Source organism: Vanellus vanellus, assembly GCF_965231255.1.
Source record: "Vanellus vanellus genome assembly, contig: HAP1_SCAFFOLD_40, whole genome shotgun sequence".
Lineage (NCBI taxonomy): Eukaryota > Metazoa > Chordata > Aves > Charadriiformes > Charadriidae > Vanellus > Vanellus vanellus.
Window position 1 is genome coordinate 10,261 of NW_028127876.1, and position 18,388 is coordinate 28,648.

Here is an 18,388-nt window from a genome sequence, read left to right on the forward strand (position 1 = left end):
CAGTACCCCAAACCACAGGAAAAGTGTCTGCGGGAGACGACTGGGAAGAATCTCGGATGTATCCCAGAGGTTGGAGAATTGCCCAAGGATAAAAATCATCTTGGCTATCTTCCATGGAGGAGTCTGGGGTTGCTACCTGGGATGACAGGACCCTAAACCACCGGAATAAAGACTCAGGGACATAGCTGTGATAAGTCTCAGATGCATCCCAGAGGATGGAGCATTTTCTAAAGAGAAAAATCATCTCGGGTATCTTCCCTGGAGGAGTGTGGGGTTGCTACCCGGGATGACAGGACCCTAAACCACCGGAAAAATGTCTCAGGGACATAGCTGCGATAAGTCTCGGATGCATCCCAGACGATGGAGCATTGCCCAAGGAGGAAAATCATCTCAGGTATCTTCCCTGGAGGAGTCTGGGGTTGCTACCCGGGATGACAGGACCCTAAACCACCGGAAAAATGTCTCAGGGACATAGCTGCGATAAGTCTCAGATGCATCCCAGACGATGGAGCATTATCCAAGGAGAAAAATCATCTTGGGTACCTTCCGTGGAGGAGTCTGGGGTTGCTACCTGGGATCACAGGACCCTAAACCACCGGAAATAAGACTCGGTGACATACCTGCGAGGAGTCTCGGGTGCATCCCGCAGGATGGAGCATTGTCCAAGGACAAAAAATCATCTTGGTTATCTTCCCTGGAGGAGTCCGGGGTTGCTACCTGGGATCACAGGGCCCTAAACCCCAGGAAGAAAACACTCAGAAACAGAGCTGGGAGGAGTCTCGGGTGCATCCCAGTGGATGGAGCATTGCCCAAGGAGAAAAATCATCTCGGTTATCTTCCCTGGAGGAGTCTGGGGTTGCTACCCGGGATCACAGGGCCCTAAACCACCGGATATAAGACTCGGTGACATACCTGCGAGCAGTCTCGGGTGCATCCCGCAGGATGGAGCATTGTCAAAGGAGAAAAATCATCTTGGGTATCTTTCCTGGAGGAGTCTGGGGTTGCTACCTGGGATCACAGGGCCCTAAACCCCAGGAAGAAAACACTCAGAAACAGAGCTGGGAGGAGTCTCAGGTGCATCCCGCAGGATGGAGAATTGTCCAAGGAGAAAAATCATCTCGGATACCTTCCCTGGAGAAGTCTGGTCTTGCTATCCAGGATTATAGGGCCCCAAACCACAGGAAAAATGTCTGCAGGAGACGACTGGGAAGAATCTCAGGTGCATCTCAGAGGATGGAGCACTGCCAAAGGAGGAAAATCATCTCAGGTATCTTCCCTGGAGCAGTCTGGGGTTGCTACCTGGGATAACAGGGCCCCAAACCACTGGAGAAAAGTCTGCGGGAGATGCCTGGGAAGAATCTCAGATGCATCCCAGAGGATGGAATATTTTCTAAGGAGAAAATTCATCTCGGGTATCTTCCCTGGAGGAGTCTGGGGTTGCTACCTGGGATCTCAGGGCCCTAAAGCATTGGAGAAAACTCTGCGGGAGATGCCTGGGAGGAGTTCTGGGTAGATCCCGCACGATGGACCACTGTCAAGAGAGAAAAATCATCTCGGGTGTCTTCCCTGGAGGAGTCTGGGGTTGCTACCTGGGATGACAGGACCCTAAACCACCGGAAAAATGTCTCAGGGACATAGCTGCGATATGTCTCGGATGCATCCCAGAGGATGGAGCATTGCCCAAGGAGGAAAATCATCTCAGGTATATTCCCTGGAGGAGTCTGGGGTTGCTACTCGAGATGACAGGACCCTATATCACCGGAACAAAGACTCTAGGGCATAGCTGGGATAAGTCTCGGATGCATCCCAGAGGATGGAGCATTTTCTAAAGAGAAAAATCATCTCGGTTATCTTCCCTGGAGGAGTCTGGGGTTGCTACCCGGGATCACAGGGCCCTAAACCACCGGATATAAGACTCGGTGACATACCTGCGAGCAGTCTCGGGTGCATCCCGCAGGATGGAGCATTGTCAAAGGAGAAAAATTATCTTGGGTATCTTTCCTGGAGGAGTCTGGAGTTGTTACCTGGGATCACAGGGCCCTAAACCCCAGGAAGAAAACACTCAGAAACAGAGCTGGGAGGAGTATCAGGTGCATCCCGCAGGATGGAGAATTGTCCAAGGAGAAAAATCATCTCGGATATCTTCCCTGGAGAAGTCTGGTCTTGCTATCCAGGATTATAGGGCCCCAAACCACAGGAAAAATGTCTGCAGGAGACGACTGGGAGGAATCTCAGGTGCATCCCAGAGGATGGAGCATTGCCCAAGGAGAAAAATCATCTCAGGTATCTTCCCTGGAGGAGTCTGGGGTTGCTACCCAGGATTACAGTGCGCCAAACCACAGGAAAAATATCTGCGGGAGATGCCTGGGAGAAATCTCAGGTGCATCACAGAGGATGGAGCATTGCCCAAGGAGAAAAATCATCTCGGGTATCTTCCCTGGAGGAGTCTGGGGTTGCTACCCGGGATCACAGGGCCCTAAAACCCAGGAAGAAAACACTCAGAAACAGACGTGGGAAGAGTCTCGGGTGCATCTCGCAGGATGGAGCATTGTCCAAGGAGAAAAATCATCTTGGCTATCTTCGCTGGAGGAGTCTGGGCTTGCTATCCAGGATTACAGTACCCCAAACCACAGGAAAAGTGTCTGCGGGAGACGACTGGGAAGAATCTCGGATGTATCCCAGAGGTTGGAGAATTGCCCAAGGATAAAAATCATCTTGGCTATCTTCCATGGAGGAGTCTGGGGTTGCTACCTGGGATGACAGGACCCTAAACCACCGGAATAAAGACTCAGGGACATAGCTGTGATAAGTCTCAGATGCATCCCAGAGGATGGAGCATTTTCTAAAGAGAAAAATCATCTCGGGTATCTTCCCTGGAGGAGTGTGGGGTTGCTACCCGGGATGACAGGACCCTAAACCACCGGAAAAATGTCTCAGGGACATAGCTGCGATAAGTCTCGGATGCATCCCAGAGGATGGAGAATTATCCAAGGAGAAAAATCATCTTGGGTACCTTCCCTGGAGGAGTCTGGGCTTGCTACCCGGGAACACAGGACCCTAAACCACCGGAAAAAAGACTCAGGGACATACCTGCGAGGAGTCTCCGGTGAATCCCAGACGATGCAGCATTGTCCAAGGAGAAAAATCACCTCGGGTATCTTCCCTGGAGAAGTCTGGGGTTGCTACCCAGGATTACAGGGCCCCAAATCTCAGGAAAAATGTCTGCGGGAGACGACTGGGAAGAATCTCTGGTGCATCCCAGAGGATGGAGCATTGCCCAAGGAGAAAAATCATCTCGGGTATCTTCCCTGGAGGAGTCTGGGGTTGCTTCCTGGGATTTCAGATACCTAAACCACTAGAGAAAAGTGTGCGGGAGACACCTGGGAGGAGTCAGGGGTACATCCCAGAGGATGTAGCGTATTCTAAGGAGAAAAATCATCTCGGGTATCTTCCCTGGAGGAGTCTGGGGTTGCTACCTGGGATAACAGGGCCCCAAACCACTGGAGAAAAGTCTGCGGGAGATGCCTGGGAAGAATCTCAGATGCATCCCAGAGGATGGAACATTTTCTAAGGAGAAAATTCATCTCGGGTATGTTCCCTGGAGGAGTCTGGGGTTGCTACCCGGGATCACAGGGACCTAAACCACTGGAAGAAAACACTCAGAAACAGAGCTGGGAGGAGTCTCCGGTGCATACCGCAGTATGGACAATAGTCCAAGGAGGAAAATCATCTCGGGTATCTTCCCTGGAGGAGTCTGGGGTTGCTACCTGGGATCACAGGACCCTAAACCACCGGATAAATGTCTCAGGGACATAGCCGCAATAAGTCTCGGATGCATCCCAGAGGACGGAGCATTGCCCAAGGAGGAAAATCATCTTGGGTATCTTCCCTGAAGGAGTCTGGGGTTGCTACCCGGGATTACAGGGCCCCAAAACACAGGAAAAATGTCTGCAGGAGATGCCTGGGTGGAATCTCAGGTGCATCCCAGAGGATGGAGCATTGCCCAAGGAGAAAAATCATCTCGGGTATCTTCCCTGGAGGAGTTTTGGGTTGCTACCTGGGATTTCAGATACCTAAACCACTAGAGAAAAGTCTGCGGGAGACACCTGGGAGGAGTCAGGGGTACATCCCAGAGCATGGAGCAGATTCTAAAGAGAAAAATCATCTCGGGTATCTTCCCTGGAGGAGTCTGGCGTTGATACCCAGGATCACAGGGCCCCAAACAACAGGAAAAATGTCTGCGGGAGACGCCTGGGAGGAATCTCGGATACATCCCAGAGGATGGAGCTTTGCCCAAGGATAAAAATCATCTTTTGTATCCTCCCTGGAGGAGTCTGGGGTTCCTACCTGGGGTCACAGGGCCCCAAACCACCGGAAAAAAGACTCAGGAACATACCTGCAAGGAGTCTCGGATGCATCACAGAGATGGAGCATTGTCCAATGAGAAAAATCATCTTGGCTATCTTCCCTGGAGGAGCCTGGGGTTGCTACCCGCGATGACCAGACCCTCAACCACCGGAATAAAGACTGTGGGAGACGCGTGGGAGGAGTTCTGAGTGATTCCTGCAGGATAGCTCATTCCCAAGTAGAAAAATCATCTTTGGTATCTTCCCTGGCGGAGTCTGGGGTTGCTACCCGGGATCACAGGTCACCAAAACACTGGAAAAAAAGACTCAGGGCCATACCTGGGACATAGCTGGGATAAGTCTCGGGTGCATCCCAGAGGATGGAGCATTGTCCAAGGAGAAAAATCATCTCGGGTATCTTCCCTGGACGAGTCTGGGGTTGCTTCCTGGGATCTCAGGTCCCTAAAGCTGTGATCAAGAGCCTGCAGGAGTTGCCTCGGAGGAGTCTTGGGTGGACCCTGGAGGATACATTTTCATAGAAAAAGAGTGTTTTGGTAGAGAAAACCATGTCAGTTTTCCATTGTGGGATGGCCCTGAGGTGCCCCCAATGGAAGCAGAGGAGGGGTTGGGCAGTGCTGGTGTCCCCTGGAGGCCACGCAAAAGGTCTTGCTCGAGTCCTCAGGGAACAGCCCATCGCCACTTTTGGGGTCAGGAAGGAATTTTTTCCCCGGGGCACACTGGCACGGGCCCCCGGGGGTTTTTCGCCTTCCTCTGCAGCCCCGAGCACGGCCCCTTGCCAGGGCTCCTCGGGGCCAGTTGTGGCCAGCGGTTCCCTATCCTGGCAGGAGCGGGAGTCCAGCGGTGCCCTCCATCCCTCCGCCTCTCCTCCCTGTGCCAGCTTGGCAGGGGCACCTCCGGGACCTCCCTGCACGAGCCCCCCGGGGGTCTTCTGCCCTGGGCCGGGCACGGCCTGCTTGCACAGGCTGCAGGCGCCATGCTGCCTCAGGACGGAGCGGGCAATCGAAGCGGAGCCTCCGTCTCCTCTGCCAGAGCCGCCGGCTGTGCCTCGTCTGTCCCGGCCGCAGCCCGAGAGCGTCTCCACCGGCCCGGGCCCGACCCTGTGCCCCGGGGGAGCCCCGCAGCCTCTGCCCCGCCGCCAGCCCGCCTCTCCCCGGGCCCGTCCCCGTCCCCGTCCCCGTCCCCGCCGGCACCAGGGGGAGCGCAGCCAGCGGCCGCAGCCCGGCCCCTCTCCGCACCCCCGCTGCCCGCCAACGGCCGCCCCGCCAGACCCCCGGCAGCAGCGGGCAGGGGCGGGGCCGCGCCCGGGGGACGCCCGACGGCTGCGCCGCTGCCCGCTCCCGCGGGGACCCGCTCACGGGCCCGCCGGCCCCGCGCTTCTGCCCTCGGGCCCCGCCGCGGCCTCCGCAGCCTCCGCGGAGCGAGGCCCACACGCCCCCTGCCCGCAGCCCCCGCACGCACCCACCGGGACCCCCGGCCCCCTCCGCGCCCACACCTGCCCCGCCGCTCCGCCGGGGCTCCCGCCGCACGGCCCGGCCCGGGCCCGCAGGGTCGCAGCCCACTCGAGCCGAGCCGAGCCGATCCAGCCAGCCGTGCGGGCAGAGCCGGGCCGAGCCGGGCGGGGGGAGCAGGCGGCAGGCGCAGCCGGAGCGAGGCAGTGCCGCCTCCCCGGGACTCCCTCCCGCCTCTGCCGGGGATGGGGGGCGGGTGGCCGAGCAGCGCAGCGTCCCCGCAGGGCCCTCCCTGCCCTCTGCACCTGCGGGAGCAGACAAGTCCCCCCCAGGAGAGGCACTCGACGCTGTTCCATCCTTCCCCCGCTCTCTGCCCCCCTGCCCGTCCCCAGCGTCTTCCCGTCCTTTGGGACCTGCTCCTTGCTGCCCGGCCAGCTCCTCTGGGAAGCCCCTTCCCGGGCACTCTTGGGCCAGCAGGCAGTGCCAACGGCGTCCCTGGCAAGGGCCTGTGGCCCAACGCCTGTGGCAACCCAGCCCCGTCCTGCTGGGGAGGGCGAGGATGGGGCTGTGCTCGTGGCCGGGCGGGAGCAGCGTGGGTTGGGGGGATGCTGCATGCCCCCAGGGATGCCATAGCCGTGGACATGCTGTGCCCGCAGGGATGCCATGCCCACTGGGGTGCTGTGCCTGGGGGATTGCCATGTCTGTGGAGATTCTACGCCTGCAGGGACGTAGGTGCTGTACCCATGGGGATGCCGTGCCCCTGGAGATGCTGTGACCATGGTGGTGCTGTGCCCGTTGGGATGCTGTGCCCGCAGCGTGCTGGCACTGTGCGAGGTCTGCTGGTCCCTGCTGCAGGACTGGATGATCAGTGTGACCATCGGCTGGAACTGCAACCTGGACCTGTCCGACAGTGAGTGCCGCCCTCGCTACTCCTTCCACCACCTTCACCCAAAAAGGACTTCGGCTTCCCCTTGGCTACAGCTACAGCTGATGGCCCTGGCCCTGCCCTGGCCCCGCTGCCCCGCATCCTTTATCCAGCCCTGCCCCACCATCCCCACAGCACCCATTGGTCTGAGGATGCTCTGTGGTGGGGGGGGCATCACCCTGGGGTGCTCCAGCCTCAGGCCAGCCCATCCCATCCCTGCCCGGGTACCGCCGGAGCTGCAAAGGGCCATGGTGGCAGGCTGGGGTAACACTCGCTCTGCCCGAGACCATCCAAGTCCCCCCCAGCTCTCAGTGACATGCTGCCCCCAGGAGTTGCCACCCCTGCCTGGGTGGGACATGTCCTACAGCCAAGTGTCACCGCTGCCAGCCACAGGCCTGTCAAGAAACCCCCGTGCTCAGCATCCCTGCCTGGGGCTGCTCCCTGCGGGCAGAAGGGAGGGGACGGGGGGGGGGGGGGGGGATGTCCCCATCCTTGAGCCCTGCAGTGCTGACGTGCGGAAACAAACTCCACAACTCACGCAGAGTTATAAAGCAGCTATGTCTATTGCAGTGCTGGGTGCAAGGGGGATCGCTCCTCCAAACTTGCACACCGTAAAGGGTTAGTTATACAGCTTATAGACATGCCATATATACACATTCACAAGGTTTTGGGGAAATGATTAACATGTTCGTTACTTTTCCGGGAACTCATTACCATAGGCTACCACCCACCCCGGTATGCGCATTATAGTCTCTCGGTGGTCCTTCAGAATCCTCTGGGAGTCGTTGACTCCTTTTTAATCACTGTATTGTTTTGGTCAACTGTCCTTATCTGGTTGCCAAAGCCGCTGCTCTATGGCTCCAGATGGCTCTGCTTTCTGCCACTTCCAAGGTAGAGCTGCCCCAGGGTCACCATTCAGGAGCCTCTCAGCTACGACTCTTGCTATGCATTTTGCCATGTTGCAATGTCTCTCTGGATGTTGTTTCCCCGTAGCGGGGCCATGGTGGGGACAGGCACATCCCCCAGCGCTCGTGGGGAGCTGGAGGGTCCTGGGGCTGCTTGCCCTGCTGCAGGCATGTGGGAAGAGCGCGGGGTGCCCCCAGCCCCCTTCGGGCACTGTCCCTGCCCACAGGCTGCCTGCAGAACCTGACACAGGCAGGCACCTTGGTTCGGGCGGCATTGCCCCCCCCGCTGCTACTGCAAGAGGAGGTCGCCCCTGACGGCACCTTGTCGGGCACCTCCCGAGAGCCCCCGGGGAGCACAGGAGGGGCTCTGCCCGCAGCCCCGGGGACCATTTTCCCCCGGAGGGGGCAGGAGCAGGAGCCGCCTGTCCGACGCTGGCAGCCCCTTCCCCTAGAGCTGCAGGGGGACAGCCGGGGGGGCTGCAGGGGTCAGACACGGACAGGTCCGTGGTCCTTCCTGCCCAGCAAGGTCACAGCTCCACCCCCTCAGCTGCATGCACCCCCCCACGGCCACAGCTCCTGCTTCCCCCCTCCCCAAATCTACACATGCCTTCTACAAGCCAGTTCTTTACAGAAATTCAACATTAAAACCGCACCTGGGGGCCAGCACAGCCCTGCGGAGCACAGCTCCAGCCCTCGGTGCCTCCAGACCCCCGTGCCCGGCAGCGGGGGGCAGGACAGCCCCATGGTCCAGCTCTTCTCCCGCAGCTCCTCCGCGTTCGGCTCCCCTTCCCCCTCCTCTTCTGCCCCCGCCACCTCCTCCTCCCACACTCCTCTCTTGCCGCTGTCCTTCTGGAGGGAGACAGGGACAGCGCAGCAGTTCCTCCTGCCCGGCCAACACCTCCCTGCTCAGCTCGACCCCCCCCGCTGCTGCCGGGGTACGGAGCGCTTCCCAGCTCTGACCTCCCCGTAGCGGACGCGAGAGTCCAACTTCCCTCGATACCTCCATAACCGGCTGGATCCATCCAGAGCAGGAACTCCCCGCAGCGGGAGCAGGAGATGGTCAGAGAGCGGAAGATCCCCTCGGAGTGGGTGCCGGAGGGCAGAGACTGCAGTCCCCCCCCGCGTTGGCATCGTCCCGAGTTCAGAGCCTTCTCTGGGGGACACTGTGGGGAGGAGGCGGTGCTGGCAAAGACGGGGGGGTTCCCTTCTCCCCTCCCACCACTGGGGGATGGATGGGCCGAACAGATCCGACCCCCGCCGACCCCATCCGACCCCATCCGAGCGGAGCCGAGCCCCGCCGGTGCCCGCGGGCGCGGTGCGGCTCCTCCCGCCGCGGGTGACGGCGCGCAGGAACCGGCCCCGCGGCACCGGGCGCTGCAGCTGCTCGTCCCGCTGCGCTCCGGCGGGGCGGCGCGGGCTCGGGGAGCTCCTGCCCAGGGCGGGGGCGGGCGGGTGGAGCGGGGCGCTGCCGGGGCCGGGGGGCGGCCCGCGGGGGAGGGGGCGTGTGGCGGTGGGAATGCGCGGACTGCGATATGCAGGATGGAAACCGACATCCGCTGTATTAAGCAAGCGTGCTCTTTACATACTTTTCTACCAAGGCCAGTAATTGCCTACTTTGCTTGTTTACACCATCGCGTACTCCAAAAGATCACGTTCCCACCGAAAAGGGAATCTCTCCTCCCTGTGAGCAGCACCTCCTTATCTCGGGAGGAGCTTCACACAACTTCGTGGTCTGCCAGAACAGTGCTGCAGCTGCTTATTCCTCCCTATTAGTTCTACCCCACTTAACCCTTCTTTTGCGTCAGTCCCCACATCTCCCCCTTTTTTGTTTTTCAATTAGAAACGCCGAGTTTATCATCTTCTGCAGGGCCCTTTGCAGACAAGAGTATAAACATGGAAAAATTAATGCTATAAAAAAAATTATGATCAATATCATTAATCCTGTCTTAATAATTGCAGCTATCCATCCTGTAATTCCCCAACCAGATAACAAATCGTTCAACCAATTCCATTCATTGTCTATTTGCAACTTTCTGACCCCCTCCTTTAACATTTGAATGTTTTTACGCACAGATTCTGAATGATCTGACAGATTCACGCGACACACTTGTGAAAGACCAAAGTAACCGCTGGGCTATAGCCGGCCCACACAAAAACCAACTTCCTCATACTTTCACCGCTGCAGCAAAAGTTGTTGCCAACATCTCCATGTTATGACAGTTAGAACCGATTCTTTGACATGTCTCAATCATTTGGACTATCGTTGGATTTTGTAATGAACGCAAAATACACTGACATTCATAATTAGCATTTCCCACAACAAGCTGCGTTAACAAAGACTCTTTCGCAGCAGCATTCGCTGCTTGCAAGGGCTGCCACTTGGCAAGCAGTTTTCCACATTGACTCAAATAATACCATTTGCGTAGGAGTAAGTATTAAACGTGTAATTTGCCAAATATCATAGGGTGTTAACTCATTCCCCCCAAATATTCCTTGTAGCAAACTTTGAGTATGTGGTGCACTTAACCCATTTTGCATAAGAGTTTGTCTCAAGTCTTTAATTACTTCATAAGGAAAAGGCAAGTGCTCATTAGGCTGATCCGTTCGTCGTAAGACGGGACACGCTATTGCATTTCCACATGCTGTATCTCCACTGTCCAGTGCCTTTTGCTTTATTTGCCTCCATTTTTCAACTGGAACATATCAAAAAGGGACATCTTCATTAAAGTCTGCTAACATAGTACCTTCCCCTGTGAAACTTGCAGTATTAGACTTCTTCGTAGGTGATTCATAACATCCTGGCAAATCAGAGTGAGGCTGTCGCTTAAGTTTTGAAGCATCTGCGTTAGATTTTGTTGGATCAGGGCAATCTCGTAACTCTGAACTTTCCTTAAGCACAAACTCAGTCTGAGATGCCCAATCTCCTGGACTCTCGTGCAGTTAATGCTATTTTAGCAATTTCCGCTATGGAATCACGGAATCACGGAGTTTTCAGAGTTGGAAGGGACCTCTAGAGATCATCCAGCCCCACTCCCCTGCTAAAGCAGGATTGCCCAGAGCACATGACTCAGGACTGCATCCAGGTGGGTCTTGAAAAGCTCCAGAGAAGGGGACTCCACAACCTCCCTGAGCAGCCTGGGCCAGTGCTCTGTCACCCTCACCGTAAAGAAGTGTTTCCGTGTATTTGAACGGAACTTCCTGTGTTCTAACTTGTGCCCATTGTCCCTCGTCCTGTCACTGGGAACCATTGAAAAGAGCCTGGCTCCATCCTCCTTCAACCCACCCTTTAGATACTCATATGCCATAATAAGGTCTCCCCTCAGCCTTCTCTTCTCCAGGCTAAAGAGTCCCAGCTCTCTCAGCCTTTCCTCATACGGGAGATGCTCCAATCCCTTCATCATCTTAGTTGCCCTTCGCTGGACTCGCTCCAGCAGTTCCCTGTCCCTCTTGAACTGGGGAGCCCAAAACTGGACACAGTATTGCAGTTGTGGCCTCACCAGTGCAGAGTAGAGGGGGAGAATGACCTCCCTCGACCTACTGGCCACACTCTTCCCTATGCAGCCCAGGATGCCATTGGCCTTTTTGGCAACAAGGGCACATTGCTGGGCCATGGATAATTTACTGTCTACCATGAGCCCCAGATCCTTCTCCTCAGAGCTACTTCCCAGCAGGTCCGCCCCTAACCGATACTGGTGCTTTACATTCTTCCTCCCCAGGTGCAGGACCTTGCACTTGCTTTTGTTGAACCTCATTAGGTTCTTCTCTACCCAGCTCTCCAGCCTGTCCAGGTCACGCTGGATGGCAGCACGGCCTTCTGGGGTGTCAGCCACCCCACCCAGTTTGGTATCATCAGCAAACTTGCTGAGGATACACTCTGCCCCCTCATCCAGGTCATTAATGAATATATTAAACAAAATTGGACCCAGTATTGACCCCTGGGGGACACCACTGGTTACAGGCCTCCAACTAGACTCTGTGCTGCTGATCACAACCCTCTGAGTTCTGTCCCGCAGCCAACTCTCAATCCACCTCGCTGTCACCTCATCTAGCCCATACTTCCTCAGCTTCCTAATGAGGATGTTATGGGAGACAGTGTCAAAAGCCTTGCTAAAGTCAAGGTAGGTGACATCTACGACTCTCCCCTCATCCAGCCAACCACTTATAACATCATAGAAAGCTATCAGATTGGCCAAGCATGATTTACCCTTGGTAAATCCATGTTGACCACTTCCAATAACTTCCTGTTCCTCAACGTGTTTGGAGATGAATCGCTCCATTACTTTCCCAGGGACAGAGGTGAGACTAACTGGTCTGTAGTTCCCTGGGTCCTCCTTCTTGCCTTTTTTGAAGATCGGAGTGATGTCAGCCTTCCTCCAGTCCTCAGGCACCTCTCCTGTTCTCCATGACCTTTCAAAGATGATGGAGAGTGGTCCAGCAATAACATCTGCCAGCTCTCTCAGCACTCGCGGGTGCATCTCGTCAGGGCCCATGGACTTATGAATGTCCAGCTTGGCCAAGTGGTCTCTGACCCAGTCCTCCTCAACTGAGGGAAAATCTTCCTCTCTCCAGACCTTCTCCTTTGCCTTCAGAGTATGGGATTTGTGAGGGACAGCTTTAGCAGTGAAGACCGAAGAAAAGGCGGCATTCAGGAACTCTGCCTTCTCTGTGTCTTCCACCACTAGGGCACCTGTCTCATTCACCAGTGGGCCTACATTTTCCCTAATCTTCCTTTTTCTATTGATATACTCAAAGAATCTCTTCTTATTGTCTTTAACTGCAGTGGCCAAGCTGAGTTCTGAAGTTCACTTGTGCTGTTGTCTGAAGTTTACTTGTGCTGTTTTCTTCTCCTGGCAACGCCAGCAGCAGAGCTGTCGGAGGAGAAGGGTGAGTGCCAGGCTGGTGGTGCGGAGGGGCATGTGAGTGTGATGTACGCGGTGGCCCCGGAAGGCACTGAGAAGGGTCGGTTGGTCTGGCTGTGCGGGAGGATGCTCTGCCCGCGGCGACTGCCCGAGCAAGCACGGCCTTGGGGAAGCGTCTGGTTGAGCATTTGTTGGTGTATTGGAGAAGAGCTGGGCAGGTGTCCCAAAGGGCAGCATTTGGTGGGACCCCCTTCAGCCCAAAACTTTGTGGGACCTTATTGAAGCCACCCTGGTGAGGCCTCTGCTCCTTCCACCCAAGTACTTTACGTTTCACACCGTGGAGTGGTCATTTCTGACTGCATCCTCAGCAGGACCTGGGGCCGGTGGCTGTAGCTTCAACTGTGGAGCTGTAGAGACCTGGCAAGGATGGAGGAGAAGGAATGAGCCTCCTGGTGAAGGGAGGGAAGTGAGGAGGTGCGGTGTCCACGCTGGCCTTGAGGACTGGCTGGGCAGGAGAGGACATGTTGGTGTAGGAGCCATGGAGCAGCCCGTGGCCAGAAGCAGAGGGTGGACACAGGGAGCATGGGCTCAATGTGAGAGGGAGCACAACCTCGGTGCAGAGGGTATAACTAGAGGGCTGGGAGCGAGAGCAGCATCCAGCCTGGCAGGGGAGCTGGGTCTGCTCGTCCTCCATGTGAGAAATGGTGGTTTGCAGGTAGCATCTGGTTGCACTTGCTGGAATGCAGAGCAGGAGAGAGTTGTGTCTACTGCCAGGGGAGATTTCTGATGGATTTGAGACATGGAAGAGTTGACGAGGCTTTGGGCTGGGTTGACTTGGGTTGGGGTGCTGGCATGCACCCCTTGCTGCTTTCCCCCCTGTCCCCAGCCCAGGTCTTGGGGGAACATCTTCCTCAGCCTTGGCTTTCTCTTCTCTTGGACCTGGAAAAGTGAAACGATGATGGAAATCAGAGCCAAACCAGACATGGTGCTCGGTTCTCGCCAACCCCCTACTTTCTGCGCAGGGGACCGATGGTGGTCACAGCACGGTTTCAGCTTTGCGGGGTTACGGCTGCTCTGAAAGGCCGTTGGGGCCGGTTTTCCCCTACAAAGGCAGGACACAGGCAGAAAGATGGCAGCGGGGAGGAACTGAGGGTACCTGGGTGCTGGGTCGGGGCCGCAGCTCACCCCAATGCACCCTCGGGTGCCCCCGTGCTCTGTGAGGGGGGGTTTCAGGGCCTGAAGGGTTGTCCCTGTGTCCCTGCCGGGCTCACTGTGGTGGCACGCTGCTCTGCGTCGGGCTGGGGGTGGCGGGGAAGGGTCTGGCACACTGGGGCCGTCACTGACCCTCGTTTTCTCTCCCACCATGGAGCTCCTGGGTGTACCTCTCGGGTCTGTACGGAGCCCCCCCGGCCGGCGCCTGCTCCAGGCTGAACAACCCCAACGCTCAGCCTGTCCTCCCAGCAGAGGGGCTCCAACCCTCTCAGCATCTCTGTGGCCTCCTCTGGCCCCGCTCCAGCAGGTCCATGTCTTTCCTATGTTGGGGGCTCCAGAGCTGGACGCAGTACTCCAGGTGGGGTCTCACCAGAACGCAGCAGAGGGGCAGAACCACATCCCTTGCCCTGCTGGCCATACTTCTGATGCAGCCTGGGATATAGATGGCTTTCTGGGCTGTGATCACGTGTTGCCGGCTCATGTTGAGCTTCTCATCAATCAGCACCCCCAGGTCCTTCTCCCCAGGGCTGCGCTCCATCCATTCTCCGCCCAGCCTGGATTTGTGCTGGAGATTGCCCCGACCCATGTGCAGGAGCTTGCACTGGGCCTCATTGAACTTCATGAGGTTGGCATGTGCCCACCTCTCCAGCCTGTCATTAGTAGAAGGCCAGGCCTGCAGCACCCGGTTATCACCCCGGCTCGGGTGGGAGGGGATGCTCCTGCATGGGGGGGTTGCCCTGCACTGGGGGGGAAATGCCACCGAGGGAAGGTCTCGCCAAAGTGGGGGCTGCGCTCATGCTCCCTCTCCCCCATCCCTCCCCAGATCGCCCTGGCAGAAGGTCCCGAGGGCAGCGAGCGGATGGTCATCATCACAGGGCCGCCCGAGGCTCAGTTCAGGGTGCTCTGGGTGGGGGCTATGGGGGGGGGAACAGTAAGGGACAAGTCGCGGGCATCCCTGTGGTCACCACTGTGCTGCCAGCCTGGCTTGGCCTCCCTCAGCGCCGGGGGAGTTCTTTGCTGGGTACCATGGTTTTGATGCTGCTGGACGTGGGGACATTATCAGCTTTGGGGATGGAGAGGCACAGCGGGCGCTGCCTGATGGTTTTCCTTCCCGTCCGTCTCCTCCCCAGGCCCAGGGGTGAATATTTGGGAAGCTGAAAGAGGCAAACTTCTTTAACGCGAAAGAAGAAGTGAAGCTTGAAGCCCACATCAAGGTGCCTTCCTTCGCAGCCGGCCATGTGATAGGCAAAGGTGGCAAAACGGTGGGTGGTGGTGCCCCGGGGATGCAGAGTTGGGCATCACCCATCACCCCTGCCCACCCCAGGGGGACAAATCCCGGGTGCACAGTGGTTTCAGCGATGTCTTGACCCTCAGCCCCCATGTCCTGGTGGTGGTTCTCGTTGGTCCCAAGGAAGGAGGAGACACACAGGGTGCCTGGTGCCGTGGGGACACCGGCAGTGGAGGATTTTGGCTCTTCCACAACAGAAGCCTCTTGTGGTTCGCTCCAGGTGAACAAACTGCAAAACTTAACCAGTGCGGAAGTCCTTGTGCCATGAGACCAAACCCTGGACGAGAACGAGGAGGTCATCGTTAAAATCATTGGGCATTTCTTTGCCAGTCAGGTACGGTTTGGCTGTGGCTTTACCTGATCTTCCCCGGCCGCTTTCATCCACCGAGGAAAGGTGTGGGGCTTGCTGAGCCCAGCACCACCCGAGCGACCTGCTGCTCTTCTTTTGGGAGGTCCCTGTGTCCCCAAGAGGCACTGAAGGTGTTTCGGTAGCTCCCCCCGGCTGTGCGAGCGCTGAAATTGAAGATTGGCTTGATTGATCTAAAAATGGGTGTTTTGGATGCTGTGCAGAGCAGCACCCAGGGTGTGAATGGACTCCCCGGTGCGGGCAAATCCATGCGCATCCCACCTGGGTGCATCTTCCATAACCTTGTCTCCTGTACACTTAGGTGGCATGGCGACCCCCCAAAAAATTCAGGCTCTCTCGAGGAGTGAAGCACAAGTTAAAAAAACAACCAACCAACCAACCTGAAATTAATTACAGCTTGTCCAGAGTGACAAGTTGGGAGCAGCGAGATGCTCGATGGGGGCTCGGGAGTGGTTGGTGGGGGGAGAAACAGTGCCCTGACCCCCACCTCTTGCTTTTCCCCTCTCCTCCCCAAGACTGCACAGCGCAAGATGAGGGAAATGCTCCAGCAGGTGAAGCAGCAGGAGCAGAAACACGCTCCGGGAGCCCCGGCCTCGCAGCACAGCAAGGGAGGCTCCCGCCGTGCCGCCCAGCACCGCCCGATGAATGTAACCCCGCCGCCGGACATCCCCCCCTCCCAAACCCTCCTCCCCCACCCCCAGCGGGTCAGGGGAGCAAACCAAAGACCCCCCCAAACACACAGCCCCCCATTCCCCACGGCGCTGCGAGGATGCACAGCCGAGGGGTACGGGGGGGGCTCTCTCCATCCCACAGCCTCCCCCTTCCTCCTCCCTCGCCTCCCGACGCTCTCCCTTTAGTTGGACTAACGTGGGCAGGTTTGGGTACCTCAGCACCTCACGCTTGTGTCTCCCTTTTAGAGATTTTGTGTGCCTTGGAAACCTGAGAGTTGGAGATCTTTTTTTAATTAATTTTCTAATAAAAAGAGAACCGAGTTGGAAAAGCGATGGGGATAGGCAGCACTCTGGTCATTCTCTCCGGGGCGTTGTGGAGGAAGGCTGCCAGTCTTCCTCCCAGTGTACTTTTCCCCGTTGGCTCCAGACTGCTGCTGGGGCTGAGCTCTGAGCCGCCAGAGCAGTTCTCAGCAGACGGTCACTCGGCGCAGACAATGAGGCCCTGAATAGCCCTTCCTGTGCTCTTGATGGCTCCGGACGGCTCTGCTCCTCTGCTGCTTCTAAGGTGGGGCTGCCCCAGTGCCCTCACTCAGGAGCCTTTTGTCTGTGCGGGTCTCACTTGTGACAGGGTGTGGGGGTGTTGCCAAACTAACTGCTGTGCTGCGATGTGTGAGTGGGTGTTCCTGCCCGTGTCAGTGCCAGAGCTCTTCCGTAGGCTCCTTCTGCTAGCGGAGAGCCAGGGGCCGCTCCTTCAGGAGAGAGCTTGTTTAAAAAGAGGAAAAAAAAAAAAGGGGGGGGGGGGGGGGGGGAAGTGGGAAAAGAAAAAAGAGGAAAAAGATAAAAAAAGGGGAAAAAAGTAAAAAAAGAGAAAAATTAAAACGGGGGAAAAGGGAGAAACAGAGAAAAAAGGGGGAAAAAGAAAAAAAAGGGAAAAAGAACAAAAGGGGAAAAGAGGAAAAAAGTAAAACAAGAGAAAAAGTAAAACGGGGGGGACAGGAAACAGAAAAAAGGGGGAAAAAGCAAAAAACAAAAAGGGAAAAAGAAAAAAGGGGAAAAAGAGAAAAAAGGGGGAAGAAGTGAAAAAAGAGAAAAATAAAAATGGGGAAAAGGGGAAACAGAGAAAAATGGGGGAAAAGGCAAAAAAAAATCGGAAAAAAAAGGGGAAAAAGAGAAAAAAGGAGGGGGAAGCGAAAAACAAAAGGGAGAAAGAAGAAAAAGGGCAAAAGAAAAAAAAAAACCCACATATTAAAAAAGAAAGGTAGAAAGGAAACAAACAAACAAACAAACCAAGGAAGGAAAGTGGGAACATCCCCCGGGCAGGAGGAGGGACAGGAGCCGGGGGAGGGGGGAGGTGGGGGGAGGTGGCGGTGCCAGCGCCGGCCCCGGGGGCTGTGACACCACGTTTTTGTCCTCTACTGCAAAGTGTTCTGTGAAAAACAACCAACCAAATCCCACCCAACGACAACATCAAAAAACAAAGAGAAATCTCTCCAGCTCACACGAGCCTGAGCTGCTCTCCGTTGCTCTCTTTCCAGTGTCTCGGGGGGGTCACGGCCGAGCTGAGATTGGGGTGGTGGTGGTGGGAGTTTGCCCCATGGCTGTGATGGGGGGAGAAGGGGTGGGTGAGGAGTGGGGGATGTGGTGTGGGGTTTTTTTTTGGGGTGGTGGTGGTTTTTTGCCAGGTGTCGCTTTACCCAGTGGCTCGGGGAGGCGTTGGCATCAGGAAGCCTGTGCTAAAGCGGGGTGGGGGCCTCGCCGCAGTTGGTTAGCAAAGCCAAAGTCGTTATTAATGGTTATTAATGGTGCACTAATTACGCCCCTGTAACTGGGAAGCTCAGATGCCCCCTAAGCACCCCCCCGGTGCTTCTCTAGCCAGGCGAGCGCTGGGCGTCCCCCCCGCAGGAGAGGAGAGCACCTCCGGGGTGGGTGGAAGGGCATCACCCAACGGGGAGAGGACCAAGATGGGGCTTGGGTGTCCCTTGGGGTGGCCGGGTGGCGGGGTAGGGCTGCTGGGGGCTGCCACGATGAGGGACACCCCCACACCTTTCTCCATGGCTCCCGGAGCTCTGCTCCCTCCCTCCCTCCCACCCATCCAGTGCCACCGGAGAGGTGGTGTCCCCCCTCCCGGGGCGGGCAGGGGCTGTGCCACCCCATCTAACACCTCAACGCACCAAAGCACCTCACTGGGGGAGGGACTCTGCGCCTGGTAGCCCTGTGCTCCCCAGCACTGTAAGGATGGGGCTGAGCCCCCACCACGGCCACCCTGTGCAAACCAAAGACCCCCCCAAACACCCCCCCCCCATTCCCCGCAACGCTGCGAGGATGCACAGCCGAGGGGTACGGGGA